The sequence below is a fragment of the Centruroides vittatus genome, unplaced genomic scaffold (assembly GCF_030686945.1).
Source record: "Centruroides vittatus isolate TY-2023 unplaced genomic scaffold, ASM3068694v2 contig_971, whole genome shotgun sequence".
Lineage (NCBI taxonomy): Eukaryota > Metazoa > Arthropoda > Arachnida > Scorpiones > Buthidae > Centruroides > Centruroides vittatus.
In genome coordinates, this window is record NW_027122644.1 from 794,755 (window position 1) to 809,492 (window position 14,738).

Consider the following 14,738-nt stretch of genomic DNA (forward strand, 5'->3'; position numbering starts at 1 on the left):
TTGATTTCTGAGCATCAATTTCTGCAAGTATCAATTTACGTCTCAATTTCTGCAATAATTTGTCCTCTAGTTTCGATGAGAGACAGTTTAAATGTTAATTTATAAAGTGACGATTTATACATGGTTTTCTAAAACTACATTTTCGCATTAATTTTCTGAAATTGGCGATTTGTATTCCTATTTTTTCTATTTCAAAAAAGTGGAAACTTCGAACATCAGCTCAAAAGTGAATTTACTCAAGCAATCATTTGCAAGTTATATATAAAACATAACTTGTAAATAATTGCTTACCTGCATAAATAGGAACATATCCATATTCTTTTCCTTACATGCGGTGGTATAAAGCATTTGTTATTCTGTGAAAATAAATAATTTGCCTTAAATAATTTACTTCTTCAGAGAGGAGTGCTTTGCGTATCTAACTTACAATAAGCTACTACAGTTCGTATTGCAACTTGGATTCATTACTCATACTACACCTCCTACTCTATATATATTCGCTTCACTAATTGCATTCTCTCTTCCACTTACTACTGACTTTCTCCAACAATCTTTTTAACTTTAAACTTTTCCATAAATATAATACAGTGATAAGTTATAGGGGCGACGCACTGAATAGACATATAAAATAAATAGTTATAAGGCAGGATGGATAGGATATTGACCTATACATATAACTCAATTTACAATAGACAGAGAGTATATACAGCTTATATATAACCCGTGATATATAGAATATAAGACAAGAACAGTCAACATCTGCTTTTTTTATGTAAGATATATTGCTAAATTTATTTAAAAAATTGCTTTTGATTTTCCACCAAGAAATTTATACTAATTACTCGTATTGCCTACAAAAACAATGCATTTATCTTTTTAACATGGACGTATTTTTATCCATTTTGGTTGATTAAAATAAACTAATTGACGTAAAATATGATGAGAATGGTTTATAAACGTTTCTATATACTCTAGCCTAAAGGGTTCAATCATTTGATAACATACTGCATTCATATAATGGAAAATAAACATAAATATTCAGTACATACTTAACATCGATATAATTTATTTTTTAAAGATGAATTTATAGTCTTATTCTCTTTAACTCCTAAAATCGAGAAAGACATTATTTAGTTATTTTTTCTCACGTAAAAAAGGCTATATTGTTACTAGAGTAATATTTTGTTATAGACTATAGTCATATAGCGGTATTAGGTTTCAATGATATTATCCTCTATTAGCATCACTTTCTCATTAAAGACTTTGATGGGTTTCAAGCCATTAATTTTCTTAGTTTACTTCTGACTTAAGTTTACAACATTTCTTTATGTCCTATTTACTGCATTTTCTAAAAGGCTTTTATCATTTTAGCAAATTTAATTCATGATTTTACGCAAACGAATAAAAAAAAAAGAAAACGTATATAATAAGCCTTATTTATTTTTTTTGTTTCTGAAATTACGTTAACAACTTTAAAACCATAAAAGAATTAAATTTTAACGGAGGAAGGAAAAAAATCAAAAATGTTAAGTCCAAAACCAACCCCAACTTTATTGCAAGTTTATCTTCTGGAAGTGCTAATACTGATAATTGAGTTTTATCTAGTGATTTGATTATATAGGCTATATTTTTTTTTCTTTCTGGACTACTTTTTGGAATTAGAAACGTTTCATTCTACGCGTATTATCCCATTAAAACATACATGGATTTGTTCGATGAAATATTAATGTTGATAGATTTTAATCTGCGGAACTGCTCCTGAAATTCTCAGAATTTTAAATGAATATCTGAAAGTTTTTGTGTCACATGATAAATTTTTTGTACGCTTTATCTATTTTTTATTTCTAGATTCTATTATGGATGCCATATAAGTACAAACCAGATTAATATGAGGTTCTTGGAAATTTCGCTGCGGGAATAGCTGACGATGTGGAAAATCGTCACTCTGCCTACAGATAGAATATGGGAATGCACGGATATAAATTTCCTTTTTTTTATATTTAACATATTTTATTCAAAAATTCACGTGTTATATGTATAATTTTTTTTTTTTTTTTTGAATTAGTTCATTTACACTTCTCATTAAGTGATTATGGATCTTTAAATGTAGTGAGGAAAAGGTGACATTAAATTTTTATTTATAAAACTGGAAGTACTTTCTCAATTTAAATTTTTATTAAATTGCAAAGTGTGGTGAATCAAATTAAGTAATAAGAAAATTAGTGTTAAGTAGTTACTTAACAGTTGAAAGTTACAAGGAAGATAATCCGAAACAGGAAAAAATTTTTATGAAGCAAAACACATCGTGCTTGACTGAACAAACAAATATAAGTCTATATATTTTTCACTTTTGTTCGTACGGACATTTCTTGACAAAAAGACAAACCAGCTTTTGTCCTCTCTTTGAGTACTTCTTAGTGACGGATTCTTCTTATCTGGATCCCTTTTGAATGTGAAGGTTTGTTCGTGACGATTTCATAGTATCAGAAACGCCTGTCCTCTCACTATCTTTACTTTCGTCGTGCCTCAAGCAGCAGATATCTCTGTTAGAGTGCTAAGGCGGAGTAGAAGAATAGCTTAAAAAACGCGCACGTGATGGACGTAGTGAATTCTCTCCTTCTTCATTGTTCGATGGTTACAAAAGAAAACCGCTTTTTCCTTACAAAACCTCGAAGTTGCCTTATCGGGTGGAGTTATAGTCGAAGATACTTTTGCTTGACTTTTGTATCTTGAGGGCAATAACGCTTCAAATATGACTTCACAAAAAGCTGACTAATGCATATAAATGGTTCTTAATTTATGTATAAGTGTTTAAGTAAATTGATTAATATTTTATTATTAACTTTTAAAGATTTTTATTTTGAATATTTATGAAGATTTCTCTATGAATTTTGCATTATACATCTTTGTTTGCTTTATTAATTAATTTTGGCATTAAATTGTTAATGTAATGAAATGAATTTGTTGTTACTTGGTCGAATTATCGAAATTACTACACTCCATTAAAATTGGGCGGAGTTGTTATTTATCATTACTGGCAAAGTATAAATCTTCAAAAGTATTTCCACTTCGAGGAAGCTTATTTTGCTCAGATGATTTTGGGTGGAGTCTTCTAAATACTTTTTTCCCTTTAATTAATCCTTTATTCCTTCAAAAAATATAACCGCTACGTTGAAAAATTTAGAAAAAAAACATGCATAAATCTTGATTAAGATATAATTTATTCGAATTTAAGACCGTTATTTATTCTCAGATTTAAGTAAAATCGTTCGTAAATAATAAGATAAATAAGAAGCTTTCGAAGGTAATATGAAAGAAGCTGCTTGGATGAAGAAAAAGAGAATAGAGTTAAATCCCGAGGGACAACTTTCCACCCTTTGGACACAGAGGGCTCAATGGAAATGTTATCAGATTGGTCAGAAGCAATAGAAGATCTACAGTCAGTCTCTTAGCGATAACACAGTGGCCTGTAAGTCCTCATGTGGTCAGCCTCCACCCAAAAAGCTGACTGGATCGATGTGTTTCTCATGTCACACGCAGCCACACTAAGTCCTATACACTTCCTTCTGAAACACCAAAGAAAATGACAGTAAGGTTATAGGACCTCTTTTTTTACGAAATAAAGCACTGACCAAAAAGTCTAGTGAGTTAATGTCTTTTGTTTTCTCTTCTGTTACTTTTTGTAAAGAGATTTTCTTAAATGTAATGCTAAAAAAGTAAAACTTATTATGAAATTCTTTTTAATAATAATATATCATATCAAACATTGACTATCACTTATTATAATTATTAAGTTTTCTTATTTTTAATTGCATAATCATGCGTTTTAATTTTGTAAAACCAGTTTGATCATTTTGGATATTAAAAAAAATTGATAGAAGGATATTTTAATCCATCATGAAAACTTGATTCGAAAACAATCTCGTTATTTATACACACAATCACCCATTAATATGAGCAAAAAGAAGAAAAATCAATGAGGAAAGTTCGTTACACTTATAATTAAAAGAATACAAGGGAAGAAAAAACAGTAAATTATGTTAAATATAGGATTTACAATAAAAAAACAGAAACTTGAGAAAATTAATGTTTGATACCATTAAGAAGAGCAAAGTGAAATTTTATTAAAAATTTAAAACAAAAAGTCAATTTTAATTCACTTTTAAATTAGAAAAGTTGAATTTAAACTTACAAACTATAATGACAAAGAACACTGTTTATGAAGTTTAGAAAATAGTATTTTCTTCTGTTTTTTTTTTTCTTTTCTTTGTTTTTCTTCATCAGAATTTTTATAAAAGAATAAAATGATAAATTCTAAAGAATCAAAGAAGGTTTTAGATAAAATAAATCTGACTTTTTTAAAAAAAATAAATAATATATATCACGAGAAAGAGTAAACATTTTAGAAATAATAATATAAAAAAAAAACCAAGAAAAGAATCTGTTAAAGTTTTAGAGAAGATTATAAACTTTTAGGGGCAAGTAAACAATAAATTTCTACAGAAAGTATAAAATAAGATTATTTTAAGAAATAATAAATTTTTTTTTATGATAAAGTAAGCAAAATTGTTTACGTAAATGAATATATTAGTAGATCGTATGAATTAAAATAGAATCCCTTTAGAAAAGAACGGAGAAGAAAGAAATCTGAAAAGAAATAAACATTTGTTGTACAAGAAACATTTTTAACCTTAAAGAGTTCTGATATCGACAACTTACAAATCTTTAGAAAACAATGAAAAAAACAAAAAATTGTTAAAAAATCTTTGGGAAAGAGAATACAATTACAAACATAGAAGACACTACAAAAAAGTAATCTAAAATTTCATGTTGTAAAAGAATACCCTTTAAAAAATTATATATTTTTAAGTAATCAACAGTTGACACCGATTGTAAATAAGTATTATAAACGTAGAAGAATTTGAAATAATTTTTATTCTTGTGATATTCGAAATTTTAAAAGTTTAAAGACATTTTTCGTAGAGTTATCGCTTGAAAATGTACTTGAATTTTTCTTTCGTTCTGCGGTGTTAGATGAAATAGCAAATAAATATTGTTTGAGAAAAAAGTACTTGTGTAATCCTTCAGAAGATTGAAAGTCTCGGATGAATCTAGAAAAATGAAACAATTTCAGAGTTTAGATATATGTAGGTCGAGGCGTAGATAGAATGGAATTGAATTTCTTCTTGTTGGTCTATCTCTTTTCCATTCGTAGAATTAATGTTCAATCTTCTTTGCTTTTTTTATATATATAAGTATTTTTTATTATTGTTTTCATTAGGTTCTTCTTCTTTTACCCTTGCATTATTTTCTTGAATAATTTTAAAGTCTAGATAAATATTTAAATAGTATTTAAATTGCTACCTCCACCTGAAATATTTTTCAAAGCATACTGTTATTTTCTTTTCGTCTATTCATATATCAATAGATTTATATTATATTTTATGTGGGCTTATAGTTGAATAGAAAGTTTTTCTATTAGTTTCCTCTAAAATTTATCACTTTCTACATATTTCAAAACATTTATCATGTTTATAGAATGCGACGAATTTTTGGAAAAAGGAAGGTAAGTGATAAATGTTAATAGTAATAGCAGATTTGATAGAAATTAACAATAATTTTATTGTATAAAACTACAAACATTTTATTTTATTTTAATTTTTATACATAGATAAATATTTTATTTTTCATTCGGTCTGGATGAGTGTTGAATGATTCTGAAGAAAGATTACAAACAGCAACATCATCATCAATCTATCGAAATTTTATTAAACAATATTCGAACATAAATATATATCATTTTTCCTATCAGTTAAGAAAATGGGTTCATCCGGCATTTCCTTCAAGACAAGAATGATTCATTCAAAGTTCTCTTTCCTGTCAAGACAGGGGAACAAACACCAATCCATTCAGCCAATACACGTCCAAAAGAGCAAAACAGAACAAGACGACCGGAGAGCAGGGGGAGACCTGTTCTCGTGGGCGGAACCAGAGGAACAGATGGTCCCTTTCTTTTGTTGCCTGCATGCAATGGGTCTTATCCATTGTGGTTTGCTACCTTCGGCGTGCGACTGTGCACTTTGTAGCTTCCAGGGTTTGGCGTTATGAGAGACTTTGTGGGCGTTACTCTTGTCCCGTAACGTCTAATGACCAAAGCTGGTAACGTGACAGACAATAGATAGACTGATGTAGCATAACTGATCTGACAATGCTTAGTCTTGTCGAATATTTTGGACAAAAAGGACACGCTCTATATCGTTTGTCCCGCATAAAAACTCTTTGAAGCAAGCGTGTAAACGAGTTTGTCGCTTTTTGTACTTGTTTTGATAATTCAATAGCGCTTTATGCTGCTTATAAAGTAGCGCATGTTCTGCTACTCGAGAAACACAAATAAACTATAAAAGTATCTCCGAAATGCGAATCTAATTTGTTAAACAGTTTAACATAAGATAATATAAACATCGATATTAAGCAAATTTTATTTATTCAATAATACTCCATACTTTTCGAGATGAGGATCATTAAATATAATTTACAGATATTTAAAAAAAAGTAAAATAATATATTTTTATAATTGTTTTTAATACAAAACTTGTATGATAAAAGGATAATAGATATAATCTGAGTAAGTGCTCGAAACATTTTGCTTTAAGCAATGGTTTTTTGATAACCTTGATCAATCATGCACAAGAATTACAATGACAGAGTTTATTGATAGTGAAGCCCACTGATACTCCAAGAAATATATTATTAAAGACAATTGGCAAAGAATAGAATTATTCTGTCTAGGTAATAGTTTTAACAGTTGGCTGCACAGAAAGATGTACGACACGCCTACATCATCGAGGATGAAAAGAAAAAATAGTGAAGATACTTTCCTTTTTCTAAGCACACAACACTTATAACAAACTTAAATTTTTATTAAATACTATAAGATTTAAATTTATAATTAATCCTTTATTTACTTATAATAATTATTCGGAGGCACGAGCCGAGACTATTATTGTAAATTACACTAAAGTGGTAATTATTGTAAGCCTATGTTATAACTAGGCATTATACTGTTTAATAGAGTCGTTTTAGTATCTATTAGAAATTCTTTTAAAAACCTTTACTTCCGTATGTTACCTCACTGTTACATTAGAAATATACTTTATAATTGTTTTCATTTATTTAACTAATTACAAAGTTTTGCTATTCTATAATTAATTAATGTAAATGGAGAAAATTTAATAATTATCAAAACAAATAAACATTGTATTGATAAATTTTTCATTCTTCTTGAATCACTTAATTTATTTTAATTGATTAAACATATTTCTATGTATATTTTCGTAAGAAATGATTATTAATGGATAACTTTGCTTGAATTTTAAAAATAAAATCTTTAATAATGATGATTTCTGATATAACAGCTCTGGATTATGGACGATTGGCTATATAGAACATTCGCAAGCAGATGATTCTGAACAATCTAGGATTATAGACGATCGGTCATAACATCAAGCAGATGATTCTGAACAATCTTAAGATTATAAACGATCGGTCATAAATAATCAAGGAATTAATTGCTTTTAACGTGAGTATCTGATTGATTTTTTTTTCACGAGTTTTCTTCAATTTTTGTTCTATTCTTTATCACACAGGATTTATACACACGCAATTACTGCTCATTAAGAATAACACAGAAGATTATTTTGGACAATAAACAGAATTTCACTATCTGTTTCTTAATCTAGATCCAAGCTGTAATTACCCTACTAATGGTATATTTAATGTAACAACCACACATAACCGAATAAGCTTATTTATTTTATGATCTTACTTAAAAATGATTCTCTCGGCATCGGTGTGAAAAGTGTTTAGGATACGCTATTCTGAATTCAGAAATTTATATCTAAATGCTCTATGTATATGTACTGTACAGTACAACTACAAAGTCAACTTATTCAACATACCGCAATGTTTTACAATAAAATAAATTCTGAACTTATTTTCTCCAATGGGTTTATTTCTTTTATAATAAAAAATCAAAAGGATAGATCTTAAGGAAATTCTTATAAATTTTACTAAACTAAATCAAGAACATTTCCGTTAAGGTTTATTCATATAAAACATGAATGGTATAAACAATCAAAATATGAAAACCGCAAAAAACATTTCTTACAACACATGAATTATTAATAAATCGTAAATATTTAAATTTTCTAAATTTAATTTTTATTTTTCTAACAAGTTAGTTCGAAAGCGAAAATGCCATTGATTTCTGGGCATGAGCGCATAGTAATTTTTAAAGCAGAGCATTATCAGATTAAAAAGTTTTTCTCTCTTCGATCAATGATGAAATCTCAAATTTTTTTTTTTTACCCCCTTCTTATTTTCTTTTTCTTTCAGAGCGTGAACAAGAGAAAGTGGGTGAGGTCGTAAAATAACTTATAATTAGTTTCACTTTAATTGAGGCAGAATTACATCAGACTTGGCACACCAATATATAACTATCAAGCCGATGCAATTTTTTTTTCTTAGCTGTTATCGTGATTGATATATTTTATTTTCTTTTTTTACAGAGACTTTAAATCTTTTACACCTTGTAATAATTAAAATTTATTGTATTATTGTTTATTTTTTGCATTAATTTAATTTTTTAAATTGATTTCTTCCTATACAAGTGAAATTTTTCTAATAGTATATATTATCACATATTGACTGTTTTCATCTTTCCTTTGAACTTTGAAGTTAATATTTTGTCTTCTGTAAGTTTCAGTTGATGTCCTGTGTCTTTCATTCGGTTCTTCTGTGTATCACGTTGATATTCTGTGTGCCTGCTCAGTTGTTTTCTACTCTTTGTTGATGTTCTGTCTTTCCATTTGGTTGTTGTTCCATGTTTTTTTCTATCTCTTCTGTACTTTACTGCTGCCACATAATGTTTTGTTTATTCTTTACTGTATTTTTGATGTTTTTATTAGTTTTGTCTATCTTTTTATTTTGTTTTTCTATCATTTATGTAAATTCTATTATTGTCTTCTAACTAATATTCTGAATATATCTATTTACATTATTCAAAATATCTGAATGAACTAGACTATCTTGGATGAAATTTTAAAAGCGAATTTCCATATAGTTTATCTTCATTTAGCATAGCATGCCCTTTATTTGACTTGAGATGTTAACTCTAAATTTCATTAAATTACTAAAATCTATTTTATACTTAAACAAATTCCGTCTAGACATTAAGAATTAATCTTACGCGCACAGGCATCAATTTATTGTAATTTCAGGATTGAGTTTTGGCTTTTGCAAATTTGAGGAATTTCTCCAAGAATAAACTCAACTATTCAAATTATAAAAGTGTGATGAACCTGCATTCTCTGGTTTTTACCCAGAATTCTATTCGTCATGTGAAATATTCAAACGATCACGTGATGCTAGAAGGGAAACGACGGATGAATAATTAAGGAGAGTGAGTGGATCGAGAATGAAAACAAAGACGAAATTCCATCAGATTTAACGAAAATATCTTTCCAATTTTCATTGGAAGGATAAGACGAAAATGGGAGATGAAAGCAAAGCAAATCTTTTCTTTTCTAAGAATTCTTCATTTGCTTTCTAAATTAAAATTTTCCGAGGAAACTTGACAATAAATTCACTATTGATTTAAATAAGTTAATTAAAAAGTTTGAAGTTTTTCCTTATATTTAAGAATACTTTAGAATCTTGTTCACTCTAAATTCAATAAACTTCTATAATACTCGTGACTTGAAGAGGTCTTGGACTCACTCCTCTTAACAATGAAAAGATTGCAATTCCCTAACATGAGAAACTCGTTCTTTTTGACTGTGTAACATACAGCAATGCTGTTTACGTTTTCCTTTATTTTGACTTGTTCTGTATTTTTCTATTCTTCCTATTCTTCTAAGCGTTATTCTATGCTTAATTTAACGATTCATTCTATTATTCCATTGTAACATACTTTCATTTAATGCCTCGCATCCTTCCAATCGCTTATTCTGTATTTTCTCTTGTCTTCTAACAAGTTACTTCCAATTAGAAAATTGGCATTTTCCTGAGATAGTTTTCGAACCGTGTCTTTAACCTTTATACCTTTATATTAAAAGTAGTTACTTTTCCATCCAAACATCATAATTAGGCTAAAAACAAACTACTGTATACAGTAATCGTATCAAATTTCTAATTAGTTGGGTATAGCATTAATTACATCAAAATTTGATAAATTTTCTAACATTTACACAAGAGTAGAATTTGCAATTCCACTTACACAATCCATCCATTAAGTATGCATTGCGTTAATTACTGCCACTGACCAAATATTTGACACATTGATAATTTAGTACTAATAGTATATGACCCCTCACAACTGTGACCTCAACTTGTTAAAAATCCATTAAATCGAGTAAATTTAACTCACTGTAGTTGGATTTACAATAGATCGAGCAACTTTCCTACCTAATTGCCAATTGGTTGGTTTTAGCCCCGATCTCCATCTAAAGTAGTACCTTATCTGTTAGGGGGTCTGAGGATCATATACTGTGTGGCTATGACCCTGTATAACCTAATGGTGGATATCTTATGTTAGGGAGGGTAAATGTTGCGATGGTGAAGATAAAGTACAATGGGGATAGTGGTAGTTTTCTCCTTATCTTCAGTCTTCTTTTAAAGAGTGTATTAACTATACCCTAATAGAAAATGATATCTTTAGCCCTCTTCTCGGAACGACATAATTGAATACGCTTGAATTCCCGATTAAATCCTTATAATTTAAGATTTAACATTTAACACAATCAATCGATTTTAGACATTAAAAGATAAGAATTTCTTTACAAATCTAAATGTTTAGTCATTTGAGGTTTTACAAATTTCCCACCAATACGAATCTGAGGGTGATAACGTCCCTCTCTTTCCGGCCTTGAACATAATAGAAGCTGAACCCAGACATCAAAGAACTGCAGCTGCATCCTTTGTTTCTGAAGAGTCCTACATTCGCGACCTCATACTTATCTAGACGGCTTTGAAGTGCCCTTTATCCTTTTCTGCTTTCATTCGGCATGGCAAATACGATTAAAATATTCATTTTTTTCCATGCTTCTTTTTTTTGCATGTTGAATATTTTTATGTTTAACATATTTTCAAATATGGATCAAATCTAATTAAGTTAAAAAGAATGTTAAATTATCAACGGATAAAGCTAATATGGTTCAATTGAAATGATTTGCTATTTTCATTTTAAAAAATCGACTAAATAGGGTTTGTTTGAAGTGGTTGTGTACCGAAACAGAGAACTTTGATCAAATCTGAACTCTAACTCAACACCAGATGGTCTTCTGCATTGTTGCTTTAGGCACAAAGTCCACTTAGACACAACAACATTCTATTCATAGCAAAGGGCTTCTCTTCAGCTATTACTTTTTCTTCTGTTAATTATCATAAAATGTACTAATTTCCATTTGCATAAAAAAGTATTTCATTCAATAAGAATGTCTGTCTAACTGTCTGTCATCGCTGACCAAACTTTTAATGAGCAGATAAGATAAAATTTTTCAAAAGCTTATTTATTCAACTTTTTCTAAACTTTTAAATTTATCCATTATTAACAGAATTGTTACGTTTATTTAAGCAATTAAAATTATGACTTCAAAGAACAAAAACATTAAAAATAATTATTTTCTAGTCTCTTCGAATAAACAGTCTTGAAAAAGAACAAAACACACACAATACCTAAACTTTATTAATTAAAATTGTATTTTGAACATGTTCATTTTCAATTAAATATAAAGCAAAATTATATTACACTAAGATTGTAAACATGATTTTATTTGATTTTTCTACGAAAATTAAACAAGTAGAAAAATATTTTAATTAATTTTCTATAACACATTTTAATATTTATTATTCGACTTTTCTTATTTTACAATTTAATATTTTAATAAATAAATGAAATAATTAGCAAGTTTAATATCGTATAAGACAATATATAATATCAAAATTATTATATTAAATTAATAATTAATTTTAATAGATTTATGTCTTAAGGCGATAATAGAAAACAAACTTAATAAAGAATCATCGATCGGAAATTTTAAAGCAGTTTAATATAAAATTTAATAATATCTTTAATAACTATATAAACTTCTAAGCTTTGTGTATATGGAAAGTTTTCCAGTGTTTACTTGTCATTTGCTTACTTAAATTCAATTGTTTAAATAGAAAATTGTTAATTTAGAAAGTGTATTTTATAAAATTATTACATTAATCGAATTTATTTAAGCGCTTAATTACTTTATTTTGAAATATTTCAAGATAAACAATTCCAAAATAGAGACAATACAACGAGAGAATATGTATTATTTAAATGTAATGAAAGAGATAAACAGATATTATTTGTTTTTTTTAATGTAAATAAAAATTCATATTTTTTGTAATAAAGTTCATTTATATAAATGGCTCCATTAATGGTACCATGAATAAAGAAAATTCTGTATTTATACATATGAAGTAGCTTTATTCAAGGTTTATTCAATAGTCACAAAAACTTAATTTAAATTTATAATTATTTTAAAATTAAATACAATATATATCTTACTCTTAAATAATTATAAATTTAAATATTTTCTAATGTTAATATAAGTATTTTAGTGTTTTGAAGCAAATAAGAATAAACACAAATAACCATAAGAAAGAAAGGAATAAACACATTAATTTTCTTTATTTTACTCTTCTTTTTTAAATAAAATTAAGTAGATTCATGTAAAAATTACACCAAGAATAAGAAAGATATCTCAGTTATAAGAAAATGAATTATTTACAACAATAATACTCAATCCAATTTTGGAAATAAAAATTAAAAACACATTCTTAATTTTCAGAATATATAAAATTTAACAATGTATCTTTCCTTTGATTAAGTTTACAGTTTTGAAAAATAAAAAAAATAAACTTATATCATTAAATACAAGTAAGAAAAACAAGTTAACTTCGTCCAATTTTCGATTAAAAGATTAAAAAAACAAGCAGAAAATGTTAATAAATCATGTAAGCAGCGATGAAGGAAAAGGTTGAGAAAAATAACTTTTTGTACAAAGTGGCATAGTTAATAATTCAATGTTGAGGTAAATCTAATAATAAACTTTTATAGAAAAAAATATTATTATAAATATTTTACGGTAAATTTTTTTACGATAAAACGTCAGTAATTTTTAATAAATTTTTGTTAAAAAAAAGTTTTTTAAATTGGAGTTTCGGTTTTAAAGTATTAATCATTGACAATAAACTGTATCATCCGAAAATAAATAATAAAAAATAAACAAATAAGGGCAAGAGAGGAAAACATTTTAAATATTAATGATATTTAAACGTAGCTGACAGAATTGATAATGAGATATATATTTGTATTTACAAAATTGGTTTTTTGTTTATTTTAGTTTAAAAATATATGGTCGTTATACTATTTTATAACTATATTCACATGGTATATTTATTTTTAATTTTATAATATATTATGTAAGATATATAGCTAATTTTAAATATTTACTTTTGATATATATTACGAATAACATAAAATCGTTTCAGTCTTATATATTTTATTTTTTATTTCCTTTTAAAATATAAATATGAAAAAGTAATATATTTAATAAAATTTTTTACTATTTTTTTCGATTTATAAATTTAATAAATATAAATCGATTTTTCTTAATAAATAAAACAGGATTGTCTTATATAAAACATTATGTTTACTAGCATATTTTTAAAAATATACATTATATAGGTCTATAACTCTATGTATTATTTCATTAGGTTAAACAGTGAAAATTTATATATGTAAATATATTTATTTTCATATTTTATATAAATTTCAATATTTGGCGAGGGAGTTAAGTCTGTAGGCCTATTATTAAATGGAAAAAATATGCTTTAATTCTATTAATTCTACTTTGCATTTTCCTCTTTGAATTTTGGGTATTCTTTAAAATTAAAAAAGACTAAAAATTGCTATTATTTATTTTATAATTTCGATGAAAAAAAATAATAATAAAATTAAAGGATTTTTTAAAATAACAAGGCTGAAATTAACTTTTTTAATGTTATGTTTATGTAAGTACAGCGCTCTGTCGATGCGGTGTACTCTCAAAGGACTGTGCTGAAGCATTCACTTTACTGCAGTAGCGTAGGAATTCATATTTTTAGTGAGACGTTTAAAAGTACCATGTGTTAGACAATGAAAAACATATTTTTTGGGCATTTCTGTTACTAATTAAATGCACATTTTTTAAACGTCTCTAATAGTCTAAGGGTAAGAGCCCCACTGTTCCAGGATAAACATACATTATTCTACAAAAACAAGAAACTGTTTCCCTACTTTTCTCCATAAAAATTTTTTTTTTATTTTTTCTGTTTAACTTGGTTGGAGAGAATTGGTATTAATAAACAAGTTTTTTTTATGAAAAAATTTTTTAAGCAGTGTTTTCTTGTTTCTCATGGGGGAGGACTCAAACACGAGAGCCACCTCCATTCCTACGCTCTTGGTTCATTGAAGTAAAACTAATTTTAATATATAATAAAATATGTATTGCAAGAGAAAATATAATATTTGTCATATATACATGCAATATGAAATATAAGCTGTGTGTAAGTTATAAGTTTTGTGAATAAAGTAAAGTGTTCTTGATGCTGTTGGAAAAATATGGCTGTTATGAAAGTAGTTCTAGTGGCTAAAGTATTTCTAG

The 14,738-nt window shown here is 27.1% G+C and overlaps 1 long non-coding RNA gene across 1 annotated transcript in view; it reads left to right on the forward strand.

The window, feature by feature from the left end:
* LOC136985565 (uncharacterized) overlaps positions 1 to 7,894 on the forward strand; it is a 66,612-nt gene extending 58,718 nt beyond the window's left edge. The window contains exons 2-3 of the long non-coding RNA XR_010882358.1: positions 7,416 to 7,579; positions 7,647 to 7,894. This is a non-coding gene — a long non-coding RNA (uncharacterized lncRNA). The remainder of the gene's footprint in view (positions 1 to 7,415; positions 7,580 to 7,646) is intronic.
* The last annotated feature ends 6,844 nt before the right edge of the window (positions 7,895 to 14,738 follow it).